Source organism: Colius striatus, chromosome 1 (assembly GCF_028858725.1).
Source record: "Colius striatus isolate bColStr4 chromosome 1, bColStr4.1.hap1, whole genome shotgun sequence".
Taxonomy (NCBI): domain Eukaryota; kingdom Metazoa; phylum Chordata; class Aves; order Coliiformes; family Coliidae; genus Colius; species Colius striatus.
This window is the reverse complement of record NC_084759.1, coordinates 199913392-199936615: the sequence shown is the minus strand read 5'-3', so window position 1 is coordinate 199936615 and position 23224 is coordinate 199913392. Positions and strand designations below refer to the sequence as shown.

Here is a 23224-nt window from a genome sequence, read left to right as displayed (position 1 = left end):
CCTTGCTGCCTGCTGGGCTGCACTGGGGCTGCAGGGCAATCCACACCTCCAGCCCTGGAAGGAGTGAGTCAGCCAGGAGGGCTGCAGACCGGCATTACTGAGGGACCTTGGGATCCCAAACACAAGTTACTGTATATCCAAACGCACCCCATCCTGTGATGAAGCATGGGGACCTCGGGGAGCCACTGTCACCTGCTCTTCAGGCTTACCCTCCCCACAGCTTCTCAAGAAATGGGGCTTTTGTGGGATGGCTCCCAGCTAAATGGAGATTTTGGGTGCAGCTCAGAGGCACAGGAATACTGATTGCCTCATCCTTAGAGTGTTTTGAATGAAATACACCCCAAGTCCCCGAGGGCTGAGTGTGAGTGCAACCCTGTGCCTGACAGCAGCCTTTGCTTGTTCGAGTGATACAGTCTGCTCCTGTTTAGCTCTAAAGGAGTAGGGCACATGATGCTTTGCTGCACCTTCAGAGGATATTACTGAGGAAGCCATGACCCCAGGTGTGGTTGGTGTTAGATCAACACACTCCTTTTATACCTTCCCAGTGTGTCCCAGCCCTCTCCCAATACACGACCCTTCCTTCTCCACAGTCTCGTCAGAAAGGGATTTGAGACTTCAGTCAGTCCTCAGCCCCCTTCAAATTATCCCCAATACAGCTTTTTCTCCCTCAGCCATATCATGCATTTTAACTTTGCCTTTGATGTCTCTTAAGCTGCATTCAAGCCTTCTGCTTGTTATTCACACAGCAAGCAGTAGTGGCAATAAAGGGGATGTGTATGACTGCAATCACCTGTGATACGTGGGACTACACTCCATGACTTAGGAAGTCTTTCCCAGTCTTATGTCCCTACTAACAACACCCAACACACCGACCAAAGCTCACGACTTGGCTGAACTGTTGCTGACACCATCTCTCTGGAAGATGCTCTCTACACCAGGTGATCCAATGCTGTGACCACAGCTATCACCAAACATTGACTCAGATTTGTAATGCAAAAAGCAGTTCAGACAGGTGGCAATGGGACCATCAGAAACCATCGACCAGGAGAAACAGGAACCTTACCCCAAAGGATAGCGAGTAGCCCACTAGCATATCCATGTTCAAAGAACACCAGAGATCCCATATTTCTACCCTGACTGTTTCAAACAAAACAAATCACCAGAGAACAAGGTGTTTATTTCACATATGCATAAATCTACATGCTATGCCCACTGGTGCACTTATCCCCAACATGGGAAACTGATTTGAATGGACTGCTTGCAACACGAAGGATGACCAGTGCCAAATCCTTCAGCCTGTTTGGTCCTCAAAGGCACAGAGCTGACCTTAGCAGCAGCACAAGGTGGTGCTGAGCTGAAGACCCTTCAAAATATCCCCTTTCATTATAAGAAGCAATACATGCTCAGCTCCCTGAGGCTTCTGCCACAGCCCCACTCGCTCAGCAGAAGCTTCCCCAGAAGCAGCCGTCCCTCCCACAGCACGTGGCACATCTCCACCTGACGCTGCTACTTGAAACGACCTTAGAAATATTAATTTTTGGAAGAAGATAAGCCACCAGTAACTTGTGCCAGGAAGGTCAAGGCAAGCAGCTGGTGCCCCATCACCCGGCCGGAGTCGGCATTGCGGGTTCACGCGGGTGTGCGGGCAGCAGCCTTTCCGCAGGGCTCTCTGCCCTCGCCGAGAGGAGAAAGGGGATCAATCCGGCAGTTTTAGCTCCGCCGAGATCTCTCAGGTGCCTGGCAGGCAATTCTAGGCAGGGAAAATAGCACCGACACCCATGCGGGTAACAGCCCTTCTCCACGCAGGGATGGGGGATGCTCATCAGACCTCGGGGGTCAGTCTAGAGGGAGGCGAGCGTGCGGCACCGCGATGTGCAGCTGGGCTGCGGGGTTCGGCCTCAGCGGGAGCCCGGGGCTCCGGCAAAGGCCGCGGGAGGGCTGAGCGCGGCGCGCAGCACCCGCACCACACCCCCTTCCCGGCCGCCGGCACCGGCTTTTTGTTCGGGCCGATGGCTTACAACCCCAAACCCAACCAACCGGCCGGGAGTTCATCTTTCCCTGCGACCCGCTTTGCCTGGGAGAGGAGATTTGCTAGCTCGCCCTCGCATCTGTGCGTGTGTGTGTGTGTTACGCTGCTAAACCGCTGCCAGGGCTATTCTTAGAAACAATTGTCTCTCCTGGAAATTTTATAAAGAGGCTTGAAGCAACTTTTCTCTTGCCGTCCCCAGCAGCCAGCGGGCTAACAATGCGGCCGGGAAACCCTGCTCACACGGTGCATGTCTGCAAGGCATGCACGTAGAGACACCCATCCAAGGCACAGCTGGGAAACATAGCTATTTATTTGTCTTTTCTAGCCTTGGATCTGTAGCAACTTTTCTACCCCTGATTTAGGAAAAGGTGCAAAGGGGTAAGAAAAACAAGCCCCCCCCCCCCCTCGGCTTTACCCTTTGCGAAGCCCCCAGCTCCGCATTAAACTTGCTGCAGCCATTTGGAAAGGGAAGGAGCAGTCCATCTTAACAGTCAGTGGGGACAGACATCCAGATTGCTGGGGGGAAAGAAATCACAGCACCAGCTTCTCTTCCCCACACCCTCTTCTTCCCTCTAGTGCAAAGAAAACCCCCAGTCACCGAGCTCGCCCCTGCTGCTCGCCCACCAAATTCAGGGGCTTGGGTTTGGGTTTGCTGGGGAAGGATAGAGAAAGCAGATGCTGCCCACATTTCTCTCTGTTTAAGATAAATGGAGGGAGGGGGGCGTGGAGCAACCCGCAGACTGCGGCTGGGCTTTCCCCGCGGGGCCGGGGCTCCCCTTCCAGCTCCGGCTCTCCTCACCTCCCCATCCACAGACAAAGACCCCGTTACCTTCTCCCGCTCCCTCGACAGCTCCGGCGATGCCTCAGCTCCGAGCCCGGGACGAGAGCATCCCCGCCGCACCAGCCTCGGCAGGCCGCGGCTCTACCGCTCCGCCTCCATCGCCCACCGGGATGCGCGGCCCTTCCTCCGCTCCGGCCGCTCCTAGGGCGGCCCCATCCTCCGCGCCGGGATGCCCTAACCTTCCTTTCCTCTTTCTTCTTCCCCTTTCCCCCCCGTCTGCCGGCCCCCGGGCTCCTGAGCGGCCGCCGCCGCGCTCCGAGGCTGAGAGGCTGGAGCCGGGGAGGAGGAGGAGGAGGGAGGAGTGGGAGGAAGGAGGAGGGAGTAGGGCAGCGAGCAGCAGTTGGCGCTGGGTCATATGAAACAGATGAACCCGGCTGGGGCCTGCCAGCATCTGGGATCCCGCTCACCTCTGCGAGGGGCATGAAGGGATGGAAGGACGGGGGGAGGATGGTTGCAGGGTTGGGGGGCATTCACACCCCCTTCCTCTCCACATATGCACACCTTGAGAAGATAACAGAGAGGAAGGAGAGCAGTGGAGATGCTCTGAGTGCTCAGGGAGGGAGGAAGAGGAGGGCAGTGAGGGCCCTGGGCACCCATGGGGATGGGCAAGCAGGGCAACTCCTGCCAGGCTGCAGCCCCCGGGCTGTGGGCACCCCTGATTTCTCCCTGTTCCCCTAGCAAGGAGAAGGGTACAACTTGGGTTGTCATCGGAGTGCACCCACCCACAGAGGATGCTGCCCAGGAAAGAAGCATCCTTATGGACTTCATTAGCTGGAGTCCTTGTGCAAGGGTATTGCTGCTAAATGACTAGATCAGCCAAGAAGGACAATGTATGTGAGCCTCCAAAAAGTGCTGAGTTTTTTGGTTTAAAGAAGCAGGGTGTGAAGCACCCACATTACAATGCTTGTGGTTAGAGCTCTGACTTACTGCCACTGCTTTGCCTCCCCATCAGCATTTTCCTTCTGGGACTGGGCTTACTCCCACCAGGTCAAACCCTGAGGCTGGCCTGGCACAGGCTGGCCAGAGAGAGGTCTGCTTTGAGAGGGGAGCTGGGGAGGTGAACACTTTCCTTCAGTTGTTTTCACTTGGCATTTATGCCACTGTGAGGAAGCTCATGGTGAGGACGGAGCTGAGGCTTACATGAGATAGAGGAAGTTTCCTCATTGCTCTGTAGGGAGATGGCCAAGTTGCTTTCCCATCATGGTGATGATGAACAAGCTGGATGTCTGGTTCTAGTTGGGGTTTCTGGCTCCACTGAGAGAGTAAAGCTAAATCCTGTTCTGGTTTTCAGGTCACATCTAGATCCAGTTGCTGAAGTACCCCTGAAGGGCAAACCACCAAACACAAACTTCAACTCCTGGAATTTTAAACCCATAATTTCAGAGGTGTAAAACTTCATGTTGCTTCCTATGTGCTGCTTTGCTCTTTTCTTCCAATGGAGGTCACAGCATATCTCAAGTAGGTTCTGGCATCTTCAAGGGTGGTGGTTGGTAAAGAGCATGCAAACCTGAACCCAAGTCACTGTTCAGCCCTCCTCCTGAACCATGCTCAGGACTAGCAATGAAAAATCACCTTCCCATGTTTTCACTAAGAGCAGTGAAGTTCCTTCACAGGCACACTCACCATGGAGGTGCCTGCTCCTGCTTGTTGTTGAACAGGAATATGCCAAGGAAACAGACTTTGCCCTTGGGGTGGGAAAATGCTTCAAGTAGCAAAGCCTCGAGGCAATTTCCCCACCCATAGCTGTACAGCACATGTTGCCCTTCCAGGTAACTCATCCTCTCCTGGCAGCATCTACCTCCAAACCCAGAGCAGAGCCAGAGTGTGGTGCAGCATCATTCAGCTGGTGATAAAAGAGCTCACCTGGTGGGTTAAAGAAGCAGCAATAGAGCTTGGAAGCCTCTAATTGGAAAGTAATTTGTCTATGGCATAGCAGCAAAAACTGGAAAGCAAGGCTCACTCTGCCTAGATTTGCAATTTTCATCTTTCAGTGCAGGTGTGGGGAGTTTTATTAGATGTAGCTTGAAATTACAGACTCCCCACAACAATACAGTCTCTTCCTTTGACACCAAGCCTGGATAAACAAACATGGCTTTTGGACTAGTCTGGAGACAGCAAGAAAGCATCTTTTCTTACACCCCATGTTATAGTGGGGTTGCCTACCAGAGGTGCCCAAAGAATATCCCATCACTGTGTGATCCTAAGGATGTCTTCCTACGTCTTTATGTCACAGAGAAGGACCTGAGTCACAGGTGCCATGTCATGGAAACTGCATGGGGTAGAAATGGATGGGGAATGCCTTGGTTACCCAGGTGCAACAGCTCAGCACATCTGCAGCCTTTGAGACCCCACCATGCAGAAGGAAGGATGCTGGATGCATCATACCTGTGAAACCACAAGGTGCATCCTCCTCAGATCCCTTGTGAGGACATGGCCTTTCCTACCCCTCCAGGACCACATGCACAACAGTCCTCCAAAAAGAAGTTCCATATGATTTGGTACAAAGGCTTAACATTTCCTGCAATGGTGAGAGATACTCCTGTGACATTTCCTCAGTCCTTTAGTTGTGATGTGACATTCATAATGACAATAAGTTACTGTTCTGAGTGAAGACAACATCCTCTAAGTTCCTGGTGAGGCTAACAAAGAACTTAGAAAGGAATCTCTTTCTTAGAATGTGGAAAGAGCATAGTCTCTGCCAGGAGTTGATAATTAAAGCTCAGACAGAAAGAGCTGTTTTCCCCCAGAACTGGACAAGGAATTTGCTCCAGGTCTTCTTACACAGCTCCTTCCTTGAAACACCTTGGCCAGATCTGTCTGATTCCCTGGTGGTAGCGGGGTACCCTAAGCTACAAGCACAGTGGGGTGGAAGAGTGGGTGTGGGGAGGGTATAGAGCAACGTTTGCAGAACCTTTAATTTTAGAACCATAAATAGAGAGGGACAGAAGCTCTCAGAGTGGCTGCAGACCTTAGCAATAAGAAAACATATCCAGGATGGAAGAGTGAGAAATGGCATCCCTAGCAAAGCTTTCAAGGTGAAAATCATGATTTTTGGGATCCTTATCCTTTCTTTCAGCCTTCCTCACTTCAGCTAAGTCAGTGATATGGGACAGCAAAGGATGTTGAAGAGTAGCTGTTGTCTGCAGTTAGGTGACATCCCTTGCAAAGCTCTGCAGCCGCAGTTACCGAGCCCTGCAGCACTCCTGTGGTGTTGGGGATTGCTGCCAACCTTGTTTCACGGATGGGCAAACACTCATGAGTGCAGGATGGCACTCAGGGCTCTTCAGTGTGTGGAAAAAGGTGCTAATAAACTGAGAGGTAACAGCCCATGGGCAGGGGTACACTTCTGGCCATGCAGCCTGCTATATCCATACCTGGGACAGCTTTGGATGGCTGCTTAGATGCTGGTAGCCACAAGGCCACCAAATCTGGAGCCACTAGCCCAAGGAGGACTCCAAAGCCTGATGAAGCATTGCAATGCAAGCAGAGCTTGCTAGTGGCTCAACGAAGCAGCTGCTGAAGGTCCCACCAGCTCAGTAATAGCCTGCAGAAGTATGGCTGCATTGCAGTACACAGGCAATGCTTTACGCTACTAGGAGTTTCCTCTCCCCTTCCTCTCCCATACATACATGCTCTAATTCAGATTTCCCCAGCAGAATCCTTTCAGGAAACAAGAGGCATTAGCCTCATGCACATACCTCTCTAAATTTCCTAGTTATGATTCAGCAGCAGTAGCAAGAATCCTTTTCTTCAAGGAGTTTCTGCAATTTCACAAGGTCTCTGGAGTTTTCAATACCCTAACAATACAGCCTGGTACCAATCAGTCTGGAGGCAACAAAGCTGCTGTCATTGCAATGATGAGAAGCAGGCAATAGCTGCATTTCTTCCAAGCTGGTTCATATCATGGCAAGTCCCAGAAAGAGAACAGTAACCAAAATATTTAACTTTGACATACACAGAGGGAAGCCTCCAGCAACCAGATGCCTCTATGCCCAAGTAACAGCTTGCTGATTCCTTTTTATTGTTTCCTGATAACAGAGCAAGGAAGAAACACCGTGGCCTGCTGCTGGACTACTACTGTTGACAATTCACTTCCACTCTGGTTAGCAAAGATTAAAGTATCACAATACAGGGAATGTGGTGATAGGACTGTGGGTGCTATCAAAATGTGTGAGCTCTTGCATGAACATTTCTAGTATTTCCAGAAAAGCTTAATGAATATTGTCTATCCCAGAACTGCATTCATTAGCACTAACAGGTTGGAGGAGCTGTCATGTCATGAAGCAATATTCACACTTATACAATGATTTGCATCTACAGGCAGTGCAGTGTTTTACAGAAGTCAAAGTCATTCCTCTGCATGATACATCTGAGACCCATAGAAGATGAGAGAAATGCGTTCAAGGAATATTTAGGATTTGCTGAAGGTATCTAACCACCTGCCTCCCTGTGGGAGGTGTTTAAGGATCCTAACTCCCATTGATTGCATAACTTCTAACTCATAATATTTGAATAGTAATACAAGATTAAAAAGCTCCAACACTTAAAAAGCAACATGGACCTAAGTAACTCGGGAACCGAAATCCATTTTCAGAGTTGATGAACCTCACTGTAAATCAATGCAGCTGACTTATTCTAACCATGGTAAGAGTCAGCCAGCCCTAGAAAATGAAGCATCAGGTTAGCCTGTGGGTTAGCCCATGCAGTTTCTCTGAAAACATATCACGTTGGTGTCTGTTCATGGTGGTGTCTGCTCACAAGCCCTGGTGTAGGTTGGCTGGAGAAGAACCAAATATCTTCACCTCTCTTCAGCTGAAACAATCTGCATCCTCCACCAAACATGACTTAATTCTGGAAAGTAGAAAAGGGACTAACATGATCCAACTAACCAGCCAGGCCACGGAGCTGCCCTCATCTGCTCCACCGACCAGGGCCAGAAAGAGAGAGACAGAGTATTGTGTGTACCACTACCAAACCTGTCCCCATCACCTCATTTTCCCTCTATAACAGGTTGGGGTGAATTGTGTCCTTGAGATAATTCACACCAAGAACTTTGGAAACCAGGTGGTTAAGCCTTCCCCAGAAATGTCTCACTTCTGAGATGAGCTGTGGGTGTTATTTCCCATGCCATGCTTTCGCTAATTTCCAGTACAATCTCTCAAGTAATTGGGGAACAAAAGGAGGGGAGAAAGGGAGATGCAGGACTTTAGCTGTGGACAAAATAAGCCTCCAGGGAGTCTGATTAATTTTCACACAGTCCCTACTTAAAGGATCTCAGAGAGCTGAAGAGGGAAGTAAGCAGACCTCCATACTCCCAAAGAGCTGGTGCAATAAATCCTCCCTTCATTAGGTAAAGAAAGTGCATGCTGGCAGGATTATTACGTGGGCAAATGCAGCTCAGTCTTTGTGAGGCAGCTGAAATGGATGGTGGGGACAAGCCAACTCCAGCTGGTTGGTGCTATGACCTGTGGGCTGGCAAATCCTGCCTGCTGCCTCCAGCTCCAGCCTGGGGCTGGTGCGGAGGGACAGGAGTCATGTGTAAGTCGCCCGTGTCCCAGTTAGCTCTGGGTAATCCCAGCATCCAAGAGGCCAAACAAAGCAAACAGCTGAGTGTGCATAAAGGGAATAAAAATGAGCTGAGTGTGCCACCAGCCCTGCCTGGGTGACCCCTGCCTTGGTGGAGTGATGTTGAAGAAAGGGGCTGTTCTTGCAGTCCCCTCTGCTTTGCACCCACCTGGGTTGGGGAGTGAGGGGAAGAGAGAAGGAAATCTTCCTGATGGAAAGAGCACAAGTCTCATGAGGAGGGGCTGAGAAAACTTTGGTTGTTTAGCCTGGAGAAGAGGAGACTGTGGGGAAACAGAATCACACTCTACAACTGCCTGAAAGGAGGTTGTAGTGAGGTGGGGGTCTGTCACTTCTCTCAAGTAATGAGTGATGGGACATGAGGAAATGGCCTCAAGTTGCGCCGGATGAGGTGTCTCTGTCTCAGGGACTTCTTCTCAAACCAGAAAACACTTTTGTTGCTGGTGAAGGGCTTGTTTTGCTGGGGGAGATGTGGAGAGATGCTTGCAGAACACTGACATGACCACAGTGCAGACAGAATTAAGATGCAAATCATAAGAGGAAATCTTATTCCTCCAAAGGCAAATGAATCAACTTCATCTATGCAAAGAAACTGATGATGGTACAAATGAGTAAAGGGGAAGAAGGCTGAAGAAGGGCAAGATTACTCTCTCCTTGCTGCCCTCAGACACTGCAGTTAGCCACTGCTAGTGAAAGCCAGCCAAAAGCCTTCTGGGATGGTAAAAGGCAGCACAGGTAATTATGAAGGACATCAAATGAGTCAGCTGAGATTGCCAAGCCCAGAAACCTGCCTCCTGTTAAGCAAAATCTACTGGTACCTCTTGCATGGAGCTATATAACAAAGCACTTTCTTTTGTAAGGAAGAACAAAACAAACTCATTCTCATTTGTTTGGCTTTTTGTACTGAAGTATAGAATCACAGAATCATTTTGGTGGGAAACCACCTTTAAGATCATTGGATCCAACCACTCACCTCACACTGCCAAGCCCATTACTAAACTATGTCTCCCAGCACCTAATCTAAGTGGTTTTTAAATATCTCCAGGGGTGGGGATTCCACCACCTCCCTAGGCAGCCTAGGACAGAGTCTAACAACCCTCTCAGGGAAAAAGTCCTTCCTAACATCCAAGTATCCTTTGTACTTTGCATGATGTCAGATTAGAAGAGTATTTTTGTAGTTTTACACTGCCTTCTACTGAGGACTGCAAAACTTACACTGGCTGGAAAAGCTTTCTATTTCAAAGTGTGCCACATTTTTCAGGAAATCCTGCACTTTCCAAAATGACATCTAAGTGATTATTTACAGCTTTTGCTAAAGAAACTTTTACAAAACCAAAAGCCATTTAGATGCTTTCAATACACCGCCACAACATTAAAAAAAGGGCTTGTGGGATACCCAAGTGACACAGACAAATGACAGTTTTAGCATCTGAAAAAAAAGATATATTGCTGTAAATTTACTTTCCAGTCTCTGTTACTTTTTGGTCATACTTTTTTATATCTTAAAATGTTTTTCCCTACTTGATTACTTGCTCACAAAGCAAAATCAGGGAAGCCTATAGTAGGAAATAGTTGTTCTAACCAAAGCTCTTGTAGCTATTAGTACTGGGTAGCCTAATTTCAGATGCAGGTGAGGTTTTTAAGGTAACCTTTTTTTCTTATTGAAAGTTTCCATTATCTTTGTGAGGCAAGATCATTACCTAAGTTGAACAGATGGGAAAGTGGAGTCATAGAGAGATCAATTTACCTGGGTAAGATCCCATACCAAATTGGAGTGAGAGAGTGAGACCTGGGAATAAATTGCAAACCCTGTGACACCAAAGCTTTTGTGCTAACTCGAGACCCTTCTTCTTCCCCCACCTAATGAATCAGTGATTAACAAAGGCTGCTCCATTTCTGACAGTTTAATCGGCAATTTCTGCTTTACACTTTGGTTCACTTCGGCTTTTTTAATCTTTATGAGGCAATTCTTGCAAAGAGAGGAAGCAAACAGAAAATAAATCTCAGTGAAAGTAAGTCCTCATATCATAAAAGGGCAATGAAGAGATTTTATTTGCCAGAAATTATTTATCTGACCAATAATGTTTGCATTTAGTCCCAGTCAATTGCTTTAATAACAAACACCCAAATTACATTTAATATGAAAACATTTAAAATGGGCTCAGAGTCTTCTAAATAAACATAGCACTAGTCATAATGGTGCTCTGCTTGAGCCAAAGGCCCAGTGTTACTTGATTTATTGTTTAACTTGAGTCTAATTGCTGCGTATCTGATGTCTCTGTGAGCATGGGCTTCTATCTCCTCTGAACACAATTTCCTTTTCATTACTGAAGCTCACTAGGAATAAAATCCAGCTCTCCTGATACTCTGACCAGGATGGTCACCACAAGACTATTAACCCTCAGCTAAGGAGATTGAAGTGTTTGATTAATTCACTCCATAAAGGTTGCTCATTCCTCCTCTGTGTGGTGGCCTAGTTTCTGAGCACCCCGTTGTCTGCATGGTTTGCTCCAAGCAATGTGTCTGTGAAGTCTAACTGTTTGCAGGGAGCCACACAGATCCCAAGCCACTAGAGACCAGCCCCAAGAAGGACAGGAGAGCCTGGAATTGGCCCCCTGATGGAATTTATCAGCCCTTGCTGGCTGCTGCTTGGGACAGAAGAGTCCCAATGTCCCAGGCTCCAGTGCCTTGGGTATCAAGGACCCTTTATGTCTTTCACCTGATGGCTGTAAAAGGCCTTGCAGACACCTGCAAGGCTGTAGGATAACTGGCATTGATATTTCCCTACCAGAAAAAATGATGAGAAGCTAAAATTCATGCATCTTGAGGAAAGTCTCAAACCACAGAGCCCCTGCATGGAAAGGGTGAAGGTTTGACCTAACAGCTGCAGCTTGTAAAATGCTCCCTGTGCTCAACTCTTCATCCCCTGCTCCACTTTTGCAGGAAAGGATGGAGATGCCTGCCTCCAGGCAATGTGCTGACTCACAAAAAGTCAGCATTAAACATCCAGTCTCCACTTGGAGAATAGCTGTAACCTGGCAGACAATGCCTCAGAGCTAGGATTTGCATGCAAGATGTGGGACTAGCATCTTTTCCCTATGACCATCTTGACTCCTGAAAGTGGGTAGCAGGAGATACTGTGTCTCTGAGACCAATCAGTCCCACCAACTGCTCGACTACCAGCAAAACCAGCCCTTGTTGGCTATTATAATGTTAGTTTCTGCAACTCCACAGTGTCATTGCAGTCTCTGAGCTATGGAAAACTAGGCACCTATTTTTAGGATGGGGAAGGACATGTTTACTGTTGAGCCTATTCTCTCCTACTCATTTCTCAGTGACATTTTGCCTCGTACTATCCCTTTATTCTCACCTATAACTTGAGTTTGTTCAAAACACACTTCTCTTTCTCTCCTAGGAGGACTGTGAAGTGTAACTCATTGAGAGGTGAATGTAGACTTCAGATGTTACATGAAAGTCAACCCTTGCTAAGGTGATACTTTTTACAATGATTCCTTGGGCTTGTTTTACTAAAAAAAAACCAGAGAGAGAAATGTTATGAAGATTAGCTCTAGTGACATGTGCTACTGGACAGATAAGATATATGGCAATTAAGCTATGCAACAAACCAACTAATGTTTGGGGTTTTGGCTTTGCAGCAACAATGTAATGATGACTGCAATCTTTGTTTATAAGATTCTGAGTACATTGAAAACATTTTTAGACTCAATGTGTTGGAAGGTTTGTTATTAAAGCAATTGAGCAGGCTTAAATGCAATCATGAGTGGTCAAATGCATATTTTCAGGCAAAACAAAAATTTCCGCAGCAGTTCTCATGGGAGGCTGCATAGAAGAAGGAGAAAAAATCCCAAATGCCCCATAGTCCTTGTTTGTCTGTTTGTTAGCTGCACAATGCAACTGAACTGCATCTCCAAAACAGGGACAAACACCTGTGAGGAGTTGACTGCATTTATATGTTATTCTTTCCACATTCAAGCTGTAGGAAGGGAAAATAATGATGAAAGCCTTCCCTGTGCCTTGTCTGCAAGCTGCTTGGGAGCATCCAGCATGGATAGTGGCAGGCTTGTGCTGCTCTCTGCAGACCATGGCTCACATGCCCCTACCTGATGGGCACGAGTGAGGAGGAGGGTTGCATCTCCCCAGCAGCTTTAGTCCATCTCAGATGGAGCAGTGATGCTGTTTCCCCACTGCAGCTCAGGCCCCTCGTTAAGAGCAATGCTAATTTTCCTGTCCCTTGGGTTGCAGGCAGACGCTTTTCACCCTCCTCCTCATTCCAGAGACAGCTGCCTTTCTGCAGTGACAGTGACCTTATGATCTGAGAGTGCAAGGTTGCCAGATCTCAAGATAGATGATGTTTTCCTGAAAACCTGCTCTTCTGGGCCAGTTCCAGAAGGTGAAGGAGAAGAGAGCACACCTCTCTGCATGTTATCAATTCCATCATTTTAAGGTAGTCTTAATGTTTTTGAAGCTTAACCATTTTACAAACAGAGTATGCATTGCTTGTTACAGTCAAGGCAGTAGTCTGCTATATTAGTTTAAACTTTTTACCATCAGATGACGAACACTTTGCAAACGTGATGGACAGTTACAAGTGGAAGAGCCTGTCCTAGTCCATTTCATAATGACAATAACTTGTTTTCATAAAGTTTCACTGGTCGTTGTTTCATGAGGGACCACTGTGCTTGGAGAGTTCAAAAATCTCAGCTGCCAGCTTCATGTGAAGTGAGGAGTGAAATAAATGGGAAATAAATGAGAGGAAAACAGACAAAGCCAACAGTTAAAGGGCCACAGTGACAACTCCTTTGCAGAAGGAAAGAAATTAATTAATGTTCTTTCTCTGTAATTTGCTTGGAAACACAGACTGAAAGGCTGACCTGGGTGGTCTTGTTTCAAAGGAATTAAAGGAAAGATGTTTTCTTTGTGAAGAAGGGCTTGGAGAAATAAGCAGGAGTTTTTCCTGTCCTGAGCAGGAGAAAGGAGTCAAGTGTGGGAACAAGTGCTGGGAGACAGAGAAGTGAGCAGAAAATGGGAATAATGCTGCCTATAAAACTGATCCTAGAAATCAGCAATGTTGATATCAATCAAGAGGGCAAGTGGTTAACAGGGGCTGGTGGAGAGTTTTGTGTTGCTGATGACACACACAGTAGCTGTGCATCTTAATGGCTGGGCTGGGACTACCCTTCTGCCAACCCAAGCGAATTGAACTGGTAAAACACGTTCATTAACAAAATGCTACTGCTATTATCATTCTGAAAAATAATAGAGAATGGCAAAGCTCCCAGCACCTCCCAGTGTGTTATTTGCACACAGGTCTTCGCCTATTTTGTGATCTCTGATTTCCTCCTTTTCCCTTTTTATGGTTATTATTATGATTACTGGAATTATTGCTGTGCAGACAGAGTGTCTTTCTATGTGAAACCTTGAAGTTACAGCTTCACTCCTAGATGGCAGTAGGAATTATTACATGGGCTACCCTGTAATCTTTGGTCATGTTGTACAGCAAGGTAATTGATTCCCAAGTCACTAAAGCTAACTAACATAACTATAAATCTAATGCTTGAGTAGTGTTTGCTATTAAAAAGTCAACATCTACAATAGTTACTACACTGCAATTACTGGGAAAATGCTGATTTGCTCTAGACTTGGAGTAGGGAATAATTGTAGCCTCTCTTGAGACCTTAGGTGTGATAATTGGTGGTGAATGGTAGGTTTTTCCAGTAGTGATCATATAGGTTATCTCCCTGCACACTATTTCAAGAGTCCTTGTAACATCACCATTACTGCAACCACCAGTTGGCAGTTCCACATGCACATGACCAAAATAAACAAACCCTCTAGAAAAAGAACACAGACTCAGATCTTGAACTGGTGCAGTTCAAAGACTGTGGAAATACACGCAGCAACCTGGTCCCTTCTACTTCCCAAGCCAAATAAGAAATCTTATGATCTCTGAATTCAGGCCTTGACTAGAGCCTGCCTAGAAATCTGAAGCTTTTTCAAGTCATGTCACTAGGTTTTTAACTTTCAAGGATGATACATTGGATATGTATGAAGTGTGACCTTGCCTTTGATTCTTTAGAGCAACTGTGCCAGCGTGCAGAAGCCACCACTTTTCAACCCCATGGGACAAGCTCTGGAGATCAGGAGGTAGCTGGTCTCTGGCCTTCTGGCTTTTCATAGCACATTAATGGGAATGAGAAAGCTCTAAAGCTCCCCTGGAGAAGAAGGGTGGCAAATCTCAAGGTTTCAGATAATTATTTCATCTAAAATTCAGATAGCACCCAGAACTGGAGAGCAGAGATGACATAACAGGCCATTCTGCTCCTGCCAGGGAAAGAAAGCACAGTGCTTGATAGGAGATGATTCAATAACAGCTTTTCAAATATTTTATATAGGGTTGTGTGAAACATCTGGAAGGAAATCTGGAAGTCATCTCCTTTCATGGCTTTCACTAGAAGTTCTTTTTCCTGCTGAATGCCCCTTGCAGAGAAACACACAAGCCCAAGCAAATAAATAAGGCAATCCATAGGAAATACCTTATTTCCTTCTCATCCTTTTATTTCCTCAGAACAAAATCCTTAAACTGCTGGATGGCCCAAGATGACTTACTGCTTGTGACAAACAGAATCAAGGAGCTGACACTCACTTTGATGCAAAAATCAGCTTTTTTTTTTTTCTTTTGGCCAGACTAATGAAGACAACTGATTTCTGCATTACCAAGTGACCAGGCAAAAAATCATAGGAATGATAATGTGGGATTGTAAATGTCATTTTTGTACACTCCCTGGCAGAAACAACAAATGATAGTAACAGTAGTAGTAGTAGAGTTGTAGTAGTAGTAGTAGTAGTAGTAGTAGTAGCAGGAATAGCTTAGGAAAAATGATTCTTTTGACCCCACAGCTGAATACTAACAAGTGTCCAAATTAAACAGCAGCATCTCCCTTGCTGTTAGCACAGAGCTCCTCGTGCTCAGTGCTTTGGGTGGGGATGAGCCTGCCACAGCGCAGGCTCCACATGGCAGCGGCCTGCAGGCCACTGGCACTTCCCTCCTTGCAGCACTTGTCCCCTCAGACTGTGGTAACTGGGGGTGGGCTCCTCAAAATGATCCTAATGAGAAGTAGAAAAACAGTCTGGAGGAAAGGAAAAGAAAGAAGAGTGGAAACAAACCCTCAAAGAAAGGCAGATATAAGGAATACTTTTTAAAATGAGTCATTTCAGCGGCGACTGTGTTTATATTGCAGTTGAGCATCATTTTACTCATGTGGCTGTTCATACATCATTGTGCTAATGAGGTAATGAGTAACTAGGTGCCTGTATACTACAAGATGCTTTATTTCCTCTGAACAACCCAAATCCTCTAAAAATAATGCTTGAAATTTAAAACCAAACAGCTGGGGCACTTTGGGAATAGCGGTAAGAGAAGGAAAGTGAGCACTAGGTTCAGCCCTGTCCCCTCGAGAGCTGGCTGGGGCTTTGCAAAGCATCTTTTCTTCACTTTCCTCACCCACGGACTGACACATGAGCCTGTGTTTGCTCTGCTCCTGCTGGGTGAGCGCAAGAGGAGGAGGAAGAGGCCCCTGCCCTGCGTCTGCTCTGGGAAACAAAAGAAACAAGGAGTCTGCATTTACCCCCGATTATCCTGCAATTGTCTGGGCCCACACAGAGCACCATGACCTGCCCTCTGACCACGTTGCCTTGTCACATCAACCAAAAATCCCTCCAAACCTGAGAAATTCACACAGAGCAAACAAGGGGCTGGGTGCTTATGGCAGGATTATTAAATACCTCCAGCATGCTCATCTCTTTATGACTTCCTCAGTCTACAGTAACTACAAGTAATAATTGGATTGTGCTTGGCATGGCTGGATTGATTTGCTACTTAATAGTAAAACCCAATTCTCTGTTGATAATGGCATCCCTAGAAACAAGGAGGACAAGTGAAAAATGCATTCAAGGCTCAGTGCTAACTCCAAAAGCTCATGTGGCTTTTGGCGCAGAGTAAGATCTTTGCCAGATATAATTGTTGTACTGGTGACTGTTGAAACATGGCCTTTGTGGCCTCTCGTGCCTTTGCTGGAATATTTACCAACTTTGGCAGGGCTGTTACTTAGCATTTTGACAAAGGATAGCAAATGCAGTGCATTTTTCCATGGTGTTCTGAAGGTTGTGGCTATACCCCATTGCAATCTGGAGTAGTCTGTGACTGCCTCTGAGTGAAAAGTGGTATTTAGACTTAATTACAGAGCAGCAGTGGGGAGCTGGAGTACTCCAGACCCCTTCTTCATCTGAAGCCAGCAGAATCTAAAGTGACATTAATATGACAAACCTGCCTATCAGCCCTCTGCAGATGGTTCATGCAGACAGAGCTGTTTCTCTAGTGCTGTTCCTTGTGCTGCACCAGCAGCTCAGGTGATGGGATGGGTGGCTTATGCCTTGCTGCTTCCTTCTTCAACCAAATGCCCTCACTCTACTGGCAGCAGCTTAAAGGCCACAATTACTAAGATGTGTTTAAGGATGCTAGCCTGCTCCTGAGGAATAAATGTAATCTGGCTTTCCCTGGGCTTTGCCTTTTTTGAGCAACCATAATGCTCTTGCACTTCCCTGAGCTTGTGTCCATGATAGACACTGGTGCTTGAAGCCACCTGAGGTTTCCTGAAGTGATAACACCTCCTAAGATGGTTATGCATTGTCACTCCAAAAAATACTTGAGGTTTCTTTGTATCCAGCATTGGATCCTGAATTTTGGGTGCTAATTGGGCATGGCTTTTGAAAGGGCACATTTGCTCCCATGCTACAGCAACTGATGAAGCTACAGCAGTCACAAGCACAGCCCTATGAAGGCATGGGTACAGTCAGGGGCCCTAACTCCAGTTTTTCTCTTACTCTCTCTCCCTACTCATTGTGCTTCCTCCATGGAGGAACTTGGTGGCCAAGGCTGACCCCATCCAAGCACAAAACCACCCCTGGACGTGGGCAAGCTATTTGCCAGGTCCTGCCAGGACGGCTTTCAGGAGAGCAAAGAGGAGCAATTGGTTATTCAAACACACATTTAAGAACAAATCAGCTTCAGGATGTCACCTCCACTTGAAGGATTACCTGATTTCACCTGCAAATAAGGAAAAAATAAGAATGTTTGAGGCTGAGAAAAATAAGAGTTTGCTGGTAATGGTAACATAGCCCAGATCATTGCCTGCCTGTCAGGAGCCTTTATAGAGGTGTCAGCTCTGGACAAGAGCAAAGACAGCAGGCTCACCTGTGTTGAAAATGCACAGGACTTGTGCTCTCCATCATCCTGCATCTGCAAAATGCACAGAGCAGACCCAGCTCTGCAGTCACACAGGATGGGATCCATGCCTTTACACTTTGCTGGACCCCACTGCAAGATATACTGTATAGTAAAACAGAAATACAACCATCGTGTTATGCTCAGCATGGTGGCTGTGAGGTGCTGTCAGAAGAGCAGAGGCTGTCAAAATCCGTTTGCAGGAGCAGGACTTTAGAGAACAATTGCACTTCTATTACGGGAATTTGAAATGATGCCTTGTTCTAGTAATTGATTATCATCATAATTCTGTAATTATGAATTATAATTATCATCAGACAGCTTGAGGAGCAAGAAGAGGTTAAAGCAAGAGTCCTGCTAGACTTGACAGGTTTTGGTTGGGAAATCAGTTAAGAGAGGCCTGAATGTCCCCATGTCTAAACATGCTGCCACATCTCATGCGAGATATTTGGTGCCTAATGCTGCCCTGGTGCACTGCTGAGAGAGCTCGTGGCCAAATGTCACACACCATTAGGTGTACAGAGAGCTAGTCTTTGTTCAGCCCAAAGAGAAACTCAGTGTTGCAGTGACCTTGAGGCAACTCATTCAGGGGCGATGTGCCAGTAAATTATGAAGCCCTGCTGCTGAGAGACTGACCACAGTTTTGAAATATTTGAATTAACTTCCCTTCCCCCCCCCACTTGAACTGATACCTCCACTCTTGGCACAAGAAGAAATGTCCTAACTCAGAACCCACCTTCCCCTCCTGGACCATGCACGTAGAATAAAACCAAAGTTTGCTGCAAGGAGGCTGGAATTTTACTTTGTTTATGGACTCTTTCCCATACATATGCACATGCTTATGTGTAAATTTAATGTATAGTTGTTACTCTAATGATGGGTGTATTTCAGTGACAATCAGGGCTAGTGGATGGCTGTGCTGAAGTGATTTTGAAGGCAGCCCTGAAGATGCTACACGTTAGGTACTGTCACGGTTTCATCAGACCTGCATGTGAGATGACTAGGATTGTCCAGCTGCAACAGATTGTATTGGGGGTGTTTGGAGTTGTGGGGCTGCTCTTTCCCTAGCCTCTACATAATTAAATGTAGATGAGTAATGAAAAGCAGGTGTCAATGTGGGAGAAGCTCTTCCTGGTGAGCACTACATGGAGCTTGCACTGCTGGCCACACCAGGATGAACGGGATAGCTACTCTGTTGGAAGTTAGTTCAAGAGACAGTGGAGCAGAAGAGTGGGATGGCATTCCTCTAGTCTCATCACCTTTTTTGCTCTCCCCTGAGATGGATAGGAGGTCCCCAGTCTCCTCCCATGATTTTGGAGACCACATACTATGCCCTTGTCATTTGGTTCCCCACAGTTTAAGAGGACATCACTGAAGTCCTGCTAGAGTTGGAGAGCAGTGTATCCGTCCCACTTCCCACCTTGGTTATCTTCAGCATCAAAGGAGTGAGGGAGAATCCCTGAAGAGGAAAACTCCAGAGTATTCACTGAATGACAGTATGTCACCAAATAAACAAACAAAGCAGGGAAAGCAGGTCATGCCTGTCATCCCCAATGCAAATCCCTCTGCTGCTGACAGCCCTCATGTTTCACTATTTGTGCAGCCAGTTCTCTTTCCTTGCAGGATAATTAGCAGCCAGGCTGGAGGATGTCTGGCCAGGCTCTCTGCCCTAGGGTCACCCACAGTATGTGACAGATGTCCTGCCTGTGCCCAAGGATGACCTTGCCCTGGGGTCCCCAGATGATGCAGAGGTTTGCTGCTGTGCATCATCTTTTCCCCTGCTTTATTGGCTAGGGTGGAAGGAGATGGGGAGGTCAAGCAATCTCAGTGATAAAAACACAGGTAAAGGCTTATATCTTGATATCCGAGGCTATAGGTTATATTTAAACCAGCCCTACTAAATCCCTCATTTTGGGGGAATTAAAGCAAGGCCCATCTCATGACATGACTATCCATCCTAGTGGAGTAAATTCTTCTGGCTCAGCCTTGAGCTCAATGATCTTCTTGAGGAGCTATCTTCACCTCACATTTCACTTACACCTTTGGAAATACATCATGCTTGCTCTGAAAATGAGATTCTCCTGGCCTACCCAAAGCAGGGAATAAGCTGAACTGGACAAGTCTTACCTCCTTTTGCTATGAGTACCTCTAACAAGCCTGTTGGTGTAGGAGTGGAAACAGCCCTTTCCTGGTCAGCAGACACATTGAATGCAATCACCATGGCCAGCCCACGGGCAAAGGTGCTGTTCTGGAAAACTGGAAGCACTCTGATGAAAGTATTTTGAGCATCGTGCCAAAATGCCCTGCAAACTCATGTTTTGCTAAAAGTCAAGCTTGGTGGTGAAACGTGGGGAAATTCCTAACAAACTGTGTTGGCTTTCCCTAAAAAACCACCAACCTTTCATTCATAATTTTTTTTTTAAAGCTTTGGAGGAATATGTAATATAAATGCTATCACAGTAAATGCAACGTGTTTTGATTGTTCCAAACATTTGGTGCTGAGTTTTAACATCTGAAATGTCTTGTACCAGGCAGGGCCCAGGATAAAAACATGCCACAAAACCCCTTGAGAACAAGAATTTCATTTCTTCCATCTTCTCTTTCTGGAGCCTAATCTCAGGAGGGTCAGCTGTGTTTTGGGAAGACAACACTGCAGTAGCTGTGTCTTTCCATTCTTAATCACAATCTACTTCAGCCTCAGGGTGATGCACAGCTTCCCCACACACCTCCACTGCTGACAGCCTAGCACACAGCAGCTGGGGGACAGAAACAACTGTAGTCTGAGCCAGAATCAGTTTTGATCTGCAGACTGAACAGCCTGAAGTATTTCAGAATTTATATATCACAGAATGGTCAGGGTTGGAAGGAACCTCTAGAGATCATTCAGTCCAACTCACCTGCTAAAGCAGGTCCACCTAGAACAGGTCACACAGGAGCACATCCAGGTGGCTTTTGAAAACCTCCAGAGAAGGATACTTCACACTCTCCCTGGGCAGCCTGTGCCAGGGCTCCCTCACCTCAACAGTAAAATAGTTTTTCCTTCTGTTTAAGTGGAACTTTTTGTGTTCCTGCTTGTGTCCATTACCCTTTGTCCTGTCACTGGGCACTACAGAAAAAGGTGCTGCCCCATCCTCTTGACAGGCACCTTTTAAATACTTGTAAGTATTGATGAGATCCCTCCTCAGTCTCCAAAGTCTCCCCCACTCCTCTTCTGTGCACATTATGCATTCTTCTCCTTGTATAAGAATCTATAACAATAATATATTCTTATTCTCTACAGAAGACACAAACTGAAAACCATAGCTACAAGGCTCATTTTTTCAGCTCAGGTAGCGAATGCAATGGCATTGCTGAGGCTGAGGGATCCAATGCATGCCATTGGCTATGTTGATGGCCATCACAACAGGGGTGCCAGCTGCATCATTATGATACCCTCTGGCAGCAGATGAGCAGCTGCAAGAGTGTACAGGATTAGTAATAAATCAAATGCATCCTGTGAACATTGTTGCAGGATATGATTAATTTTCACGTGTGCCAGTAACACATTGAGCCAGCTCCTCTGTTAGTATAAAGCTGCCTAATTCTTGACACTCATTTGAGACTCATAGCCAGTTTGCTCATATCAGCATATATTATATTGGCTTCTGTGTTCAAGGTCAGATCCTAGTAAAATTTGCAATTTACAGTGAGGAAAAGTTTGCCTTGCAGCAATGGATGGAGATTAATGTAAGTTGATTTTCATGCTAACCATTGCATTTCAGTAAAATATACAGGATTAGTAGATCCAGGGAAAAGGGAGCTTGCATGGGTAAGCTAAGCAACAAATCCAAGAGCTAAAAGAGACCAGTGGGCAAAAGCTGTAAGCAAATGACTGAAGTAAATGACACTGGATTTCCAACACCATCTGCAATATGCAAGGGAAAGTGTAAGCAGATGGAGATTCCACCTCTACTCCTCACCCTGGTGCCTATGAGCCCACATAACTCCATAACTCTGGAAACAGTTGACCTGACCCAACTCTCAGCCTGGTGTAAATCAGCAGTAAACTGTCTGTCATCATCCACATTTATCCCTGCATAACCACAGACAGAATTTAGTATATCTCCCCATTTATCATCTCGCCATCCTTTTCCCAGTCCAACTTCATCTCTGCAAGTTGATGTAACCTCTAATGGCTGAAACATCCCAGGTGGGAGGGAAGATCCTAATACATCTCTGCAGAAACTCATCTTCCTTCTCACCACCATGAATGGCTGAAGAGAAGAGAGAAGGAGCCACTCCTGGAGACCTGTAGGGTGGAAAACCTATTGTTTGAGGTGCAACTCTGCTAGGCAGCATTCAGGATATGTTTTCCTGGTGCTTGGGAGGAGCATGTCTCATAATGACAGGATTATGTTCCCACTGAATTGCTGGCCTTTACGTGTTTGGGTTTCCTGGTGACTCCATTGTGAAGAGCCCTATTCACTCAGAAGTGTTTACCCAGCTGCGGGAGCTTCTCGGAGGCTGCCACACTCGGGACCTGGACATAGCACTGCAGATTGTGGGAAAGAAAAAAGCAATAAGCTTAAGAAGGATAAGCCTAGGAAGCAATCCTGCTGGAAGTACTGTATTTACCATAGGATGGCTGTGGGCATGGGGTGGCCTCATCCCTTGGCTGGCAGTGAGCCAAGGGTGCTCTTGTTGGGAGCAGTATGCTCGGTTGCTCTGCGTTACTTTTTCAGGACAGAATCGTGCTGGTGGCCCCAATAAATATGTTATTTGTTTTCATTCAAGTGATTTAGTAAATGTTAGTAACTGAAGGAAGGACAGTGTTATGGTTTAAGTTCTGAGCCAGTCTTCAGAGGAAGACTTCCACTGAAGTCAGGGAAGATGTATTGATTCAGACTCTCTGAGAACCATCTCAGCTTGCCAGGTGTACAAACAAGGGACTGCCTGTCAACCAGAGCAGCTCCTAGCCAAGGCCCAGGAGAGAGTCTGAAGAGTCTTTCCCTGGGGAGCCTTTTCCTGGGTAAGAGGATAAAAGGGCTACCCTAACCCTTGACTTAACCCTAAACTTAACCTTGTGCATGTATCCTCCTGTCTGTTCCTGCAAGGCACAGAGCACAGTGGCCCCAATCCCGTCCAGCTCAATTGTAACTCATGCAAACATTTAAGCCTGTATGCAGGAGACTTACGTGTGTCTGGGGCCTTGAAGGAAGGTGCAGGGCTCTTTTACTCCCTCCCACAAGCTGCAGGACAGTACCCAGACACCGAGTCGCCTCTGCTCACTCAGCCACACACGGAGACTAAATGGAGCTAAAAGCTCTTGCTTGGGAATATGTGTAAAAGGACCTTAACGAGGAGAAGAAATCAAATCCTTTTAAGCCTAGCTGCTTGGATTGTGGGTAAATCTGTGGGCTGGAGTATGGAGAAATTCTACAGATCTGGATTTCTTCTAATTCACTTTGCTCTATGCAATCCCACCATTGCC

At 46.5% G+C, this 23224-nt stretch overlaps 1 protein-coding gene across 4 annotated transcripts in view; it reads right to left on the bottom strand.

The window, feature by feature from the left end:
* FRMD4A (FERM domain containing 4A) overlaps nucleotides 1-23224 on the bottom strand; it is a 226932-nt gene that overhangs the window by 151721 nt on the left and 51987 nt on the right. Inside the window, exon 1 of one of the 4 annotated variants that reach the window (XM_062019890.1) lies at nucleotides 2829-3090. The exons of 2 other annotated variants lie outside the window; for them this stretch is intronic. The gene's annotated coding sequence lies outside the window, so the exon portion shown is untranslated. Of the gene's footprint in view, nucleotides 1-2828; nucleotides 3091-23224 lie in introns of those variants that run through there. One more of the 4 variants, XM_062019886.1, reaches the window with a different exon arrangement.